This window comes from Rhinolophus sinicus, chromosome 14 (assembly GCF_057876585.1).
Source record: "Rhinolophus sinicus isolate RSI-liver-muscle chromosome 14, RSI-T2T, whole genome shotgun sequence".
NCBI classification, from domain to species: Eukaryota; Metazoa; Chordata; class Mammalia; order Chiroptera; family Rhinolophidae; genus Rhinolophus; species Rhinolophus sinicus.
Window position 1 is genome coordinate 152,567,324 of NC_142514.1, and position 14,887 is coordinate 152,582,210.

Consider the following 14,887-nt stretch of genomic DNA (forward strand, 5'->3'; position numbering starts at 1 on the left):
TGACAAACACCAGGTCCTTGGAGGCAGTGACTTTGCCTGGAGAGGAGCAGCAGGCTGGTGGGGTTTACAGTGATCAGCCTATTTAGGCTTCATCAATTGGAGGCGTTTGAATCTGAGCTGCCCCTCCTGGTCTGTGACCTTGAGTAACTTACTTAACCTGTTTCTTCATTTACAAAGCAGAGATAGTTATACCACCCTCTGGGTAGAGTTTTTGGGAGTATCAAATGGGATGTATACTGAGGAAACACTTCACATGCGCTGGCATACAGCATGCACTCCGTAAAGAGCAGCAAGTACTAATAACAATGAATATTAGTAAAGATGACGATATAGGAGCTCATCACAGGCGGAGAAAACGTGTAGCCGAGGCAGGGTGTTAGAGGCTCTAGAAGAAACAAAAGGAGCTTCTGTTTTACACAGAAAGTGGAGCCCCTTTTATGCTCAGTGCCTTTTCCCCTCAAGATGTCCTGCTAGAAGAATCAGTGAAAATCATGCTCTGCACTGTGTGAATTCTGCTGAATTTCCATCCATAAATTATTGAGCAGAAAGAGATGATTTCACAAGACCCACAAGGCAACATCTGAAGTAAAACAGAAGGCAGCCATAGCACCGTGGCTATGGAGCAGGGCCTGCTACCCCGGCACCATCTGAGACAGCAGCCTGGATGTGTGTGAATACCGCACCAAGCGCCCAAGCCCCTGGGAGGCTTGGGCCATGATCTCACTCTGCCCCTGCAACACCTCAGACATGGTCCCTCTCTGGGCTCGGTTTCCCTGTCTGCAAAATAAAGTGCCGGACTAGCTGAGCTTTGCTCAGGGACGTTAATCTCCAAGTTCATCTGCATGCATCTCCTTGCAGATTAAGGCTGGCTTCAGCACCTGCCAGCCTCCTGCACCAATTCAGGCCTCCTGCACCAATTACCATGCACCTCTCGGGGTACTGGCAATGAGGGAAAAGGTGGCACTGGTTTTGATTTTCACAAAATATTTGACAGCCCTTCGGAAACCTCACCATGAAAAGAAACTGGCTGCCATCAGTCACAGGTAATAAACTAAGGACCAATCTTGCAGAGAAAACGACCCAAAAAACATATCGCAATGGCCACCAAGAAGGAGGAGATTAAATTCATGGCAAAAGAGGGGAAGATTAACTTTACGGGCAGAAAGATGACAAGGGTAATATACTTGGACAAATACGAGTGTAGAATTGCTGTGCTGAGTTCCACACTTTTGAATTTGAGAAAACCTCAAGAGTGGTAATTAGACCTGAATCTTATCATCACCACTTAATAGATGAGTAGTGTTTTATAAACACTTCCACATTCAAGGTGTCACTTCATTTTCATTCACAACAAACACCTCTTTCTATCATAATCAAATGAGGAAAGGGGTTCAAGATGGTTAAGAGACTTGCCCACGATCCCACAGCTAAGAAGTGTAGGGTTGGCAGGCAAACCGTGGACTGGAGTCCAAATTCAGTGTCTTTCCAAGCTTATTTATGCCTTTCCTCTGTAGGCTAAGACAGAGGGGGAAGAGAGCTTATATTCAGTGTGACTTCATTTTTGTGTGTAATCCAGCACAACAGCCACGTTGGGAAGAAGCCAGCTATACAAATTTAAAACTGAAGTCCCCAAACATAAAAATAAATGTCTCAGGATGCCATTAGGGAAACATCGCGAACACACAGCTTATGAAGCAGTGGTTCTCAACCAGGGTGATTTTGCCCCCCGCCCCCAGGGGACATCTAACAACACCTGAAGACATTTTTGATAATCACAACTGGGGGATGTTATTGGCATCCAGGGAGTAGAAGCAAGAGATGCTGCTACACATCCTACAATGCACAGGACGGACAACTCCCCCCCAACAAAGAATAATCTGTTAAAAACAGATGATGAATGACACTCTCCATCTTAGCAAACTAGAGAAGCAGAAAGAGAGGCTATCCTTGCAAAGAACGAAGCTCTCTACAAATATGAGGCATATTAACATTCTGGACTTAGCTTTGGGTTCTTCTGGGCTTGGCTCCAGTCCTAATTCCCTGTGTGATTCTGGGCAAGTCACTTAACTACTCTGTGTCATATTTCCCCTGTAAAACAAGGGGAGTGACATTTTTTAACAAAGTGATTCCCAAACATTCCTGTACCTGGTAATGGCCGAGGAGTCTGGCTAAAATGCAAATTCCTAGGTTCTATTCCCAGAGACTTCATTTTTAACAAGTACCCCAAGGGAACCTGTTATAGATGGTGAGCAAATTGCAGTTTGAATGGCATTAGAAAGCTACCAAAAAAAAAAAAAAATATGTGTGGCTTTTTGTAAGTGGGATTTGTGAGTTTGAGGAATGGTGCCATCAGCACCCCAGGGGTTAGTCTAGAAGCCTCCTCCCCTGTGGGAAAACTACAGGGGGCTCTCTCAAGGGAGCTCCAACTTCTCTAAGGCAGAGAGAACCTTAGAGAAGGTGGCCCAACTATGAGACAGAAGCTAAGGAGTAGCTGACGCCACAAAAGCAGCCCCTCTACCTGAGAGGCAGCTCATGGAACAGCCCCAATCACAAACACCCCAAAGAAGATGGGGGAAGGTGGCAGGATTTAGAACATCAAGTCAATGTATTAACCAACAAGAAGCACAACCATTCTCAAATCACTTAAAGGAACCCACAGGCAAACCCAAACACACTTAGGGAAGGGGCTCATTCACTCATGGCAATAATTCCATCCCCTATTGACTCCTCTGGGAAGAGGTGTCTACAACATTCGAGGGAAAATTAGCAGAAGTGAGGCCTGAGGGATCCCCGCCTGCGAGGGGTAACCAAAAGCCATGAAGGGTTGAACATTCACTGCAGGTACCTGCTACTCAGACCGGTCTGTCCTCTAGACCCAAACTGAAAGCCATCCCCTGCCATTCACTCACAGCCCTGTACCCCACCCCATGTACCCCACACTTCAAAAGTTTGAGAAAAAAAGTGAATCCACGCCCTGGCTGATGAACCAATTATAAACAGAGTCATACCCTATTTGTTCCTTGTTATCTTTCACTTTCCCTGCAGTGCCCTCATCCTGACTGACACAGCCAGAGCACACCTGGTAACAGAACAGGGTGCTAGGTACATCCACAGGGGCTTGCCATTAAGCCAGCATCACACAGGAAAGGCCTGAGACAATCCTGGCATTTGTCATTTTGCCTTTTCCGTTTCCATCAAGGATGTGGAGCAACCTTCTGCTGTCGGTATCACCAGCTTCTAACACACATCGTCCCATAAAGGGAAAGTGTGGCTAGGACATGGCACACACACCTTCTCCTTCTACAGGGACGATCAATGAACATGACGATCACCTGTGGAGTGTTTTCAAACTGATGATGCCAGAGCCCCAACCCAGACCAAATACATCAGTCTCTGGTGTTGGGTCCCAGGCATCAATATTTTTTTAAACGCCCCTCAAGGGATTCCAATATGAGGTAGGATGGCGTTCACTCGGCTAAGGTCTTGCAGTGGGGATGAGCTCCACCTTGCTAAGCTAAAAGTACCAGTGATACCCAGCCCCAAAGTGAATTTGGGGCAACAGAGAGAGCCAGAAGAAAAAGCTTCCCCTCTTCAAAAGGAGGAAAACTAATCTGACATGGAAATTTTAAATGCGGGCTGAAGAGCGGAGAACTAGCTTCTTTATCAAGGGCATAGAACCACTGGGTTTCATGTTAATCAATCATTAGCACTGTACCAGGTACTGAAGCAGAGAACAGCAATTACAAAACAAGGCAGCTCATCTTAAGAGTGCGGACCTTCTGGGGGCTAAAACTGAGAGCATCCAGCAGTTCCTCTGAAGGCAAGATATCCTGGTGCTGACAGGGAGGGGAGGGCAAGGAGCTGGCAGAGGTCGGCCAGGCTGGGCTGGGCCCCAGGGATGCCCTGGGCTCAAGCCGCGGTTAGATACTCCCACAGGTGCTGCAGGACTCAGTTCCCAGTCTGTTTCCTGTGTGACTCGTTCCACCCTACTGGCCTCTTGCCAGCCGGCTCTAAAATGCCTCAGTGAGCGACATACAAGGGGCCTGTTGCTGCCCATGAAGTGGCAGCTATTTTCATTTCCCTTCCAAATTAATATCCTACTGCCCGTAATAAAGCTGTCAGCTCCCAACAAAGGACACTGGCTAAGACAGGCTGTTGGAGTGGAGGGCACAGCGGCTGCTTGCTGCCCGGGGCGGGAGGCCCGGAGTGGGACCCTCCCCTCCCACACTGACAGCCCGCTTTCCCATCACCAGAATCCACTCAGAAGGCTCTCCCTGCCTGGCGGTCCTCCTTCACCGCACACTACCACTCGGCCAATGTGCTTGGGACTGAAACACAATTAATCCCTGCTCCAGCCACATTTCTTTTCTCCCAGAGAACGAATCTGATAGACCCGCAATGTCAATAGGAGAGCACCACTGTGAATGCTAATTGCCCCCACGAGCTCTGCAGAGGGCACAGGAGAGGCCGGGATGCTGGCCTCCGTGGCATGCACATTCTCGGGTTCAGAAACCCTACCTGGCGTTATCGGCAGCAACTCGATGCAGGGACTGCCCTCCCAGTCGCGACAGCAGTAGCCAGAGACCCTCAAGTTTCCTCCAAGGTAACATAAGGCTGGTGGCCGCAGCCGTGGTGGTGGTCAGGCAGTGGGGAGACAGGCGAGGAGGCTGCCTGCAGACAGTGCCCAGCTCTGCTCTGCTCCACTGAGGAGAACCCACAGCAGGTGAGGATTTAAAATGCAGAAGATGAGATTTAGGTTAGATTCAAAGACGGACTTCCTGACAGAGAGGGAAGCACTGGAAAGGCTGACCCATTACTTAAATTTCACTGAAGAGCCACAAGAGGCCAATTGTACTGTCCGCCAGGAAGCAAGTGAGCAGTGGAGAGGCAGCCTGTGGACGCAATGGGCAGACGCAGGGACCTCAGCCGGCTGGCCCACAGCCCCGTAACATGCCATAACTTTTTTGCTTGTTAATATAAGGGAAATAGAACAGTCTGACGATCCCACCAATGGGCACTTTTAAATGTACTTATTCTTTGAGCAAGGAATTCCAGTTCTCGGAATCTAAGAAAATGGTGCAGGAAAAAAAAGTCAAATATGTGTATGTATTTTAGGAGAAAATATGTATTTATGCATTTTAGTGGAAACCATCTAGAGACCCAACTGTTGAATGAGGCATGATTAAATATCACACGTGTAGCAAATAAAAATGTTTTTAAGGAATATGCAATGATCTGGCAAATGCACATGACATCATGTTAAGTGAATAAAGCATATTAAACTGTATTTTTTTAAAAGTATATATGCATTTCAAAAAAGAATGAAGACAAATACACCAAAATGTTAGCAGTAACCATTTCTAGGTGTAGAAGTAAACATTACCCTCTCCCTCTTTTTTTTTTGTATTTTCCAACCATTCTAAAATAAGCACATTAACATAATAATCAGAAAATGTAAGCATTAAGAAAAAAAAAGAGCAGTCTGTTCTCTGACGTACCTCAGCGCCATAAACCTACGTTATCTGCACAGCCATTATTCCCAGAAAGCAAAACGGTGACACTCAATCTTGTACTTGGCAAGACAAACATATTCTTGCTTCCAAAATGGCTCAGCATATCCACCGCAGCCACCTGAAAACTACTCGTCATTATTTCCCACTGGGAAGCACAGACAGGGTCCTCCCCCTCAAAGATTCATGGGGTGCTCATTTTATGGCCAGACCCTCCCTTCACATCCAATTACAATGTTCCTATGTAAGTTGGAAAGGCAACGGAAAAAGGTAGAATCCCGCAAAGAACTGGGATTTATTAGATTAACCCTGAGAAGTCTTGCACTGCCAGAGCTGGAGACGTCCACTATCTACTGAATGTCCACTTCATGCCAGGGACCAGGCTGGATGCTTTCACATACTTTGCAAGGCAGGAATCATTAGCCCGATTTGACACCTGAAGAGTCCAAGGCTCCAAAACTCACATCAACTTGCCTCATATCCCACAGACCATCAGGGGCAGGGCTGGGACTCAATGCTGCTCGCCTGACTCCAAGTCAGGGAAGGTTTCCTTCTTAGTCACCTCTAGCGTTATCATCTTTGCAGGGAACACGACGCACACCACACTCCTTCCTCCCAGACTTACACCCCCTCTCTCGGTACCCTGAGGTAGGCTATTTCTTGCCCACTTGCTATTTTTACCCTACCCATGGATGCAAACACATGAGCCCTATGTGGATACCTCAGTGATCCCCTGTGGCCCTATTCCCCAAACTGCTTCCTGGCCGTTATGGGCGACTTAGACTTGAGAGACGGGGCTCACTAACAAAGCCCTCGCTGGAGGTGTCTACGACTCTGGTGAGAGGAGGGAGCCCTGTAGTTCACAGTAAAAACCACGTTGCTTCAGGATTGCCTCTGCTCACATCTCTGAAGCAGCAGGCCTCTTATTCACTTTCATAGATGGGGCACCGAGGTGAGGGAGTGGGCTGACCTGGTCTAAGTCTAACAAGCAGGGCAGCTAGCACTCGAACTCAGGCCACTGACGACTGGCCCAGTGACCTTTCGACCACACAGGAGAACGCAAAGAACTTTGGCTCTGAAGCCTGAAGGTCTGGATTCAAATCTCGGACCCACTGCTTACGAGCTGTGTGGCTTTGGGTCCATTACATAACCAACGTCTCATCTTCCCCAGTCACAACATGAAGAAAATAATAGCCCCTACCTGGTGCAGTGGCTGTGAGGATTAAATGGGACAATGTATGTAAAAGAGCTAGCAGGTGCCTGGGATGCTGTTGACTATTATCACACAACCCGTAGGGAGTAGCAGCAAGAATTTCCCATCTTACCTCCATACTATGCGTTACCTAAAAGGCTTGAATCTGAAAACAGGGCCGTGAGGGCCTAGGCTAACCTAACACGTTGCATACGGTGGGGTTTAAATCCCTCATACCCCTGTTCCAGCAGGTTTTTAAAAGAAAATACTTTAAAATGCACTCTTCTCTTTAAAGCGTAAATGCTTCTATGTCATTTATTATTTTTCTATGGAATTTTTTAGGATTTACTCACCTATGATGTTAGTAATCCCTCCTGGTGTGATACTGCAGAAAGCAGCTTCCTTTGTGCAGTGGGACACGGCAAAAATTGCATATGTACCGAGTTTCACTTCTCACTTTTTTTGATGCGCACACTTTACACACCCGTGTGTGATATTTTTTCTTTCCTCTTCCCACTATGAGCTCCAGATGATGCGTGGCCAAATCTCCCGAGAGCCTGGCCGGATTGTCTTCCTTGGGAGCCCACTGCATAGGCACTTTCACAGCTGGTTCCCTATGGCCACTCGTCTCACCTCCCTGTCTTGGCCTCTCACTGCTCTCTGCCCAATCTTTTGAAATTCTCGTTATCCGTCCATAACGCATGGCTCAGAAAAAACGAAGATTCTCGTGATCCATACGAAACGTGTTAAGGAGAAACCGGTTCTGCCTTGCAAGGCCTGGCCCATTAGCTTCCACCTAGTTTTCAGGTCTTACTGACATGACTTTGTACATGCTCTTCTCTCTGCCGTAAAGGCTCTTCCCTGCACCAATTGAGGAAGTCTTCCCGTCTCTCCCCAGGCCCCACAGACTCCTGGACTTATACTCTGGCGGCATGTTCACCACTATTATCAAAATTAGCTCTGTACTTCCCTCCCCTGCCCCCGCTGTAGGCAGGGACTGTGTTTGCTGTTTGATCTTCAGGACCCATCTGCACTGGTTCCCTAACACTACCGTAGTAACCCCCACAAATGTAGTGGCTTACAACAACACAAATTTATCGTCTTCCAGTTCTGGAAGTCAGAAGTCCAAAATCAGTTTCACTGGGCTCAAATCAAAGTGTCAGCAGGGCCGCCCTCCTTCTGGAGGATCCAGGGGAGAATCCATTCCTTGCCTTTTTCTGCTTCTAGAGGCTGCCCACATTCCTTGGCCAGTGGCCCTGCATCATTCCAGCCTCCGCTGCCACTGTGTCTCCTTCCCTCTGACACTCATGGAGACCCTTCTGGTTACACCGGGCTGACCCAGAGAATCCAGGATCATCTCCCCATCCGCAAATCCTTTCCTTAACCACAACTGCAAAGTCCCTTTGGCCACGTAAGGTAACACATTCACAGCTGCGCGGGACGAGAACATGAACACCTTTCAGGTAAGAGGCCATCCTATCCCGCTATCACAGCACCTCTTGCATGGCAGATGGGCAGTGACTGTCTGCCTCGTGACAGAGGCCATGTTCCACGGGACCCTAAACCACTGAGGAACAGAACCTGTTTTGCTGTTTTAGGGGGGACCCAAAGCCTAGAGCACCTGTTCCAGCCAGAATCTCCCAAAACGGGCCCTCTCTTCATAACCTGTAACTCTGGGTTTCTTCAGCTAACTTGGAAGAACCCCACACCTGCACGTCCATACCCCCACGCTAGGTAAGCACCTGCTAGTTGATTCTCTGAACTCTCCAAGGATGGATACCGTGTTTCCCCAAAAATAAGACCTAGCCAGACAATCAGCTCTAATGCATCTTTTGGAGCAAAACTTAATATAAGACCCGGTATTATTTATATTCTATTATATTAATTATATTATATTATATTATATTATATTATATTATATTATATTATATTATATTATAAGACCCGGTCTTACATTATAATAAAATTTCTGCTCCAAAAGACGCATTAGAGCTGATTGTCCGGCTAAGTCTTATTTTTGGGGAAACATGGTAGATGAATCAATCTCAAAAAGCATCTGGTAACTGCCCTTCAGAAAGACTGACAGGCACAGTCCATGTCTTCCTGGAGCTCACAATCCACATGGTGTCATCACAATGTGAACAGAAGCTAAAAGGCAGCAAGATAAGGGTTCTATCACTTAGCAGCGTGAGTCAGATTGGATAAATACCACATATTAAAAATACAGCACATTCTTTGAAATTCTATCAAAATCAAGCTTTAAATTAGCAAGCTACGGTGGCAACCTAGCAACGCAACCACATTCATTTCCACGTGAGCCTGGTACCTGAACAAGAAGGTGTCAGAACCCAAGAGGACGGGGGCAGGCTGGGTCCAGGGCTCACACAACTTGAGGAATGTGGCAGCTGGTGTCTACAAGAGGCGATGGAATGAGCTCAAGCTAGGATCTGAACCCTGACTTTCCAATCTATCCTATGTGACCATGGGATAGTAAACAACCACTCTGAGCTTTCTCAATAGACCCACAATGAGCTCATTAATATGGACCCACAGGTAAAATACTAGCAGGTAGTATATTTCCAGTAGGGGCTGGCCCCTCCTTCCTGCCCCTGAAAGAATAAAGCGGGAAGGGCAAGTAAATCCTTTCAGAAGGCAAACTGGTATATATACACCGTTTCCCTAGTGTTGCCCACACACTGCCTCCATGATTTCTGCCATGTCCCTGTCCAACCTGTACTTCCACTTTTTCCTTTAAGTAGACCACACAGACTTTAGCCACATCCTAAGTAATAACTGCTGCCAGTGATGAGTATGATGTTCTAGCTATATTTCTCTCCAAACACACATGAAAAATGCATATACTCCATACAACACTATTCAAATACAAAATAGTCACCCTTGCGTTAGCCTACATCCTTGCACACTTTGAGAAACTTGGCTGAAAAAAAAACCTGAGTTCTGGTCCCGGTTCAACTAAAGTTATTGATGCCCAGGTCATTTCTTTTCTCTGAGACTTAGTTTCCCCCAAATGAGAAAATAAAGAGGATGGTCTAAACAAACTTTCCATTTCCTCCCAGTTCCAACATCCTGAGATTATCAAGTGGTCCACAGAAGCAAAAGAATCCGAGCAGGGAACTTTGTCAAAAGGTAATGAATACCACTTAAAATAATTAGAATCACTCATCTTAAAACCAGATAGAGGAAAAAGATACGAGCGAGAGAGTGGCAAAGAGGTGAATGCTATACCTTTCCTCATCTTGAAAGACTGACTTTGTGCTTCTCTTTTATGGGATTAATTATATCAGCAGTTTTTCGTAAGAGAGAGCATTTGGTTTTGTAATGGGACAACCTGGATTTCCATCTCAGCTTGGGTGGCTGTGAATTTTATCACCTGAGGCCATTTAACCTCCCAGTTTCTGCCATTGTGAAGTGGAACTCCTCCACATGCCAGGAGCCCCACCAGTGGCTTTTTACTTTTTCCCAAGCCCTGCTTTATTCCTTTGTGTCACACCGTCATAAATATTATTCTTGTCATAAAAAGAAAGAGTAACCCACAAAACTGCAGCCTTTTTCTTATCCTATAAATATGCTCCAAAGTCATGAGAATGGATTTGAGGCTGTGAGCATAACTGTCTGTTAATGAGCACCACCTGTGTTTAAAACACCACCAGCCGTGAGCCCTTATACAGAGGGTGCCAAAAATATGCACACACATTTTAAGAAAGGAAAACTATTAAAATTGTAATACGCAATATACACTGATAACAAAAGATGAATACAAGTCACGTTTGACTTCTGCAATTACAATAGGTGCTCAAAGTGGATACCATCAGCGTCCAGACACTTCTGATTATGGCAAACTACTGCTTAGCAAAGTTGACCAAAGTGTCCACTTGTATACATTTTTTGGCAGCCCAAAATATACAGGGTATTTGTTTCTTTCTTCCTTTTCTTTTTTTCTTCTAACACATTTAAAACTTCAGACCTGAGCGCTCACTGGCAGATCGTTTGGAGCAGAGGGAAGGAGGCCAACAGCTAACCAGAACCATCAGGAAGAAAGATGGGACCTTGAAAATGTCAAGCCTCATGGTCCCCTCTGAACCAAACATTTCCTTTGCCTGAATTCAGATCCAACTAGCAAGGTCGTTCTTAAAAGGCACCATTAGGAGAGTGAGCACAAGAGGGGTGCAGTCCCACACAAATGACACTTAAAAGTCACAGCCAAGGTGCTGTGTCTCTAAGCTCCGTAAGTGGGGGCAGAGAGGACAGGAAAAGGGCACCCAAAGAACGGACCAATAAGGAGCTCTTTTTCTCATTCTACAAAACTTATATCCAGAATTAGCCTGGGATGTTCAGTCAGTGGAAGAAAGGCAGTGTGTAAACATACGTGCAGGAACTTCAGTTTATTCCTACTCTGCCAGACAGGTCTTCTTTTAGATGTTAGATTTCCCCAGGAGGTCAGCTACCCAACAGTTAAGAATGACACTTCCTAATAGTTCAACCTCCTCATCACTAAAGCGTGGGCAATAATTAACAGCATCCTATGTGAGAATTAACTGAGATAATACAGGAAAGCACCCAGAACAGTGTCTGCTACATAGCAAGCTGTCAATACCTGTTTTCATGCTGCTTTACAATGTTGCGTGTAGTATCCCATTTGATCATAAGAACTGTGTGAGGCAGGTTTTATTATTCTCACCAGACACTGGCTTAAAGAGAGCAAAGGACTTGTCCAGAGTCATGTAGCTAAAAAGTGCTAGGTATCTGGCTGCTCTTAGGACTAACGTCCCATAATCCTGGCTGGACCAGAGACAGCTGCTTTAGCAGGAGTTTGAGCACGCCACCTTTCCAGTTCCACTGTGCTGTGTGCGTGCAGTCAAGGATTCACAGCTCTCCAAGGCCTCTTTCAATAACCTGAGGCTGGAAAATAGGTTTGATGTGCAAGTTGGAAGACACTCTTCTAAGACAGTTCTCACATCTGACCCGAGGAGCCCGGGTGTGGCCCCTGGGGTGGGCACCAAAGGGCATTTCTGACATTCTCGTTTGTTACAGCATAAAACAACTCTCAGCTGCTGCTCCAAGGATCGGATAATTACCTTTAAGTAATAAAAAAATAATAGCAATTAACAAGCACAGTTGTAGAAGGTGGGGTGAAGAAAGGCAGCCCCGTCCCTATTTAACAGGCAAGGAAACAGACTCAGAAGCTCAGACACAAAGCTGGTAAACAGCAGAGACTGAATTTGAACCCAAATGTGCAGAGAAAGCGCCACACACCATTGGCCTCACTCGCTCATGGACACCCACCGACACAGGCCTGGAATACTGATCTCTTTTCTCCTCACTACAGATACGTAGTATAAACCCCAGGGACGAATTTTGTGCTTTTGCAAACCAAGACTGCAAGGGCTGCCAGGGTCGTTATTGTGTTTGTCCTCTTGACCTGGTGCGATTCAGAACAAACCTTCAGAGCACCTCTCTCTTAGCCTGGGTACTTTCTCGGGCTGCCTGTCTCAGGAAGAGGCTCCCTACCACAGCTGCTGCTGAGGGACACAGTAACATCCACCATCAACTCCGATTCCTCCTTGAACAGGGAAGGGAGAAGACAAGCCCAGGAGCTGGTACACGGACACAGGCTGCCCCTTTTCCCAGGCCCCAGGACAGCGCCCTCAGCTGAGCACTCGCCACAGCCCGCTCTGCCCAGCAGACATTAGGCCCAGAACAGGGGGGCATCTCCAAAGCAGCCCTGTTCCATCCTCTGACCCTACAACCTGTACTGACCTGACTGACCCCCTCCTTACCCACAATCCCACAGCCTTTCTGATAGCCGCCTAGCTTTCCCCACAACCCCTGATGACCTGCTCACTTCACAGTGCCACAGGGACACTACCACCCAACTACCCTTTACAGAATCACCTTGAGTAGCTTCCCCAGGCAGTAGTCAGGCCATTATTATCAATGAATATTCAGTCATGACCAGCAGGCTGCAAGATAAGCAGACATTAGATGGCAGCCTTGGGCAGACTTCCCAGAATAGAAAAAACTTGTTCCTAATCAGTGCCATCTCCAAACACTCAACTCACAGAGTGCTAGCAGATCACCAACAGAACAGGGCACTGGTGGAGAAGGTGGCACTCTAAAAGCATGTGTGGGGGGAGGGGTGTCACTGAGGGCACATACAACAAACCCAGGTGGGAGGACAGATAGTACGGACTCCACAGTAAGCCAGGTGTCAGGATTAGCAGCCTCTCTGCAGCCAAGCCCTCCTTCATTCATTCCTTCCCTGGAAGGCTGGGTGGGTGAGACGGGAAGTACGTGTCCCTGGGCAGCTATCAGAACAGTGCAGCCCTGAAGACCAGAGCCCCTAGCAAGCCAAGTTACTCAGGGGACAGATGTGGGGACCTACAGCAGCTTGTCTCACAGAACCTCTCTGATCCAATGCACAGCCCACATTAGAGCTAAAATCTCCCTCCCTGCACATGGCGTCCCCATTAGCCCACCTCCCTCTACACAGTCCTCATCCCATAAGCCCATCCCCCTTTCTAAACTCCTCCCAAAAGTCAGCATCTACAAGACTGCTCATCTCCTCATACCTACTTTACGACCCATCAACCCTTCAGTTTACAAGGCTGAGTACTCCATCCTAAACCGACAAAGTAAGCTCCCAAGGTCTCTAAGGGACAGCGCGCCCTGGAGGGCTGAGTGTGGCAATTCTCCTCCAGCCCAAACTGGGGCAAAATCTCCTCAGGCCTGCCTCCCACCAGCCCCCGTCAAACCTACCACCCCAAAGCCAAGCCCTACGGTACCCACAGCCCTCCATTTAAGCCTGGGCCCTTCCATTCCCATCCAGTAGCCACCCCCACCTCGCCCCAATACACCAGCACACACAGAACACACCTTGTGACACTGCTGGGTCTTAGAATCCACCTTCTCCCAGCCAGGGGCGGAGGAAACTGAGCAGGAGCTGCACTCCCCCTCGCTCTTCCCCACCTTGACCTCCTCCTTCCTCTCGGTTCTGAGAGACAGGGCAGGTGACCATCTGGCAGACACTTTTGCCTCTATCCAGTCTTAGAGTCCAATGCCTTGAAAATACACCCGAGGCCACTTGTTGAGCGGGTGTGGAGGTTTTCAGGCACTGGGGCTGCGCAGGGTAGCACTTTTCAGAACGCTTCCCACTGCCGGCGGGGGACCCAGGTCTCACTCACCTGGCCTGGAAGTTTCATCAGGAAGCTGCCCTGAGGCAGGGGGGCAGGAGGGTGGTTTCGAAAAAAGGCAAAGGGGGTAAGGCAGGAGCTGGTTAGAAAGTAGATAAACACGAGACCTGCTCCCTTTCCGCGCTCCCAGGGGAGACAGGGCTAGCTCTCCGATGGGGAAACGGGATCCCTTCCTTGACTGGAGTGCCAGTGAGGGGTAAGGGGTGGGCGGAATGGGGGTGCCAGCTTCCTTCTCAGGAAATAGGCTGCAATACCTTGGGCTTAAACCTTGATTGCCGGCGTCAAAAGCAAAGGAAAGAAAAACCTGCAACCCACCAATCTCATTTCCAGATTCCCTCTCTCCAGCCTAGACACATTAATAATTAACTTGCCTACCCGAGAGCTCTCCAGCGTGGTCATAAAAGATGAGTAATGGCACCGGAGCCCCGGCCCTACGCCCGCGGGCTTCTGGGCTCGGGGCTGGGACGGGCGCCTGGAACAAAGCCTCCGCATTCCTCTGGAAAGGTGTGTCTGAAACCAGACCTGTCACCGGCGAGAAGCTGACCCCTTACCTCCCCTAGGGCCAGCTCCCTGCAAGCAGGAGGGGGAAGGGCGGGCGCCCCGGCGCGCGGAGCGGAACCGGTGACGAGGTCGTCTCTGCCCAGTCCCCCACCCCGGACCGACCAGTGCCTCCGACCACAGCCGATTTCGGGAAGTCGTGCTGTCTGCTGAGAGAGAATCCTGTTACCATGAACGCAGGCTGTACTTAGAGACCCAATTCTCAAAGCAACAAGGCAGCTCCCTCGGCGCCCTTCCCGATGAGTAACCAAAGCCGGGCACCAGCTCAATGAATTCTATGAAACTCCAGCGGCGCTCTGCGGCTCCCACGCCGATGGCCGGCCGGGAACAAAACGGCTCCCGACACCCGCGCCCAGGCACAAAAGCACCCCCCAATGCAGCCCGTGCACCCTGCCGATTCAACAGCCCTCAGCCCC

General features: G+C 48.3%; 1 protein-coding gene across 12 annotated transcripts in view; it reads right to left on the reverse strand.

Annotated features, from left to right (window-relative positions):
* The window catches only part of PLEKHA7 (pleckstrin homology domain containing A7), a 204,137-nt gene that overhangs the window by 112,545 nt on the left and 76,705 nt on the right, over positions 1 to 14,887 (reverse strand). The window contains exon 1 of one of the 12 annotated variants that reach the window (XM_074336076.2): positions 14,289 to 14,310. The exons of 10 other annotated variants lie outside the window; for them this stretch is intronic. The gene's annotated coding sequence lies outside the window, so the exon portion shown is untranslated. Of the gene's footprint in view, positions 1 to 7,055; positions 7,528 to 14,288; positions 14,311 to 14,887 lie in introns of those variants that run through there. One more of the 12 variants, XM_074336077.2, reaches the window with a different exon arrangement.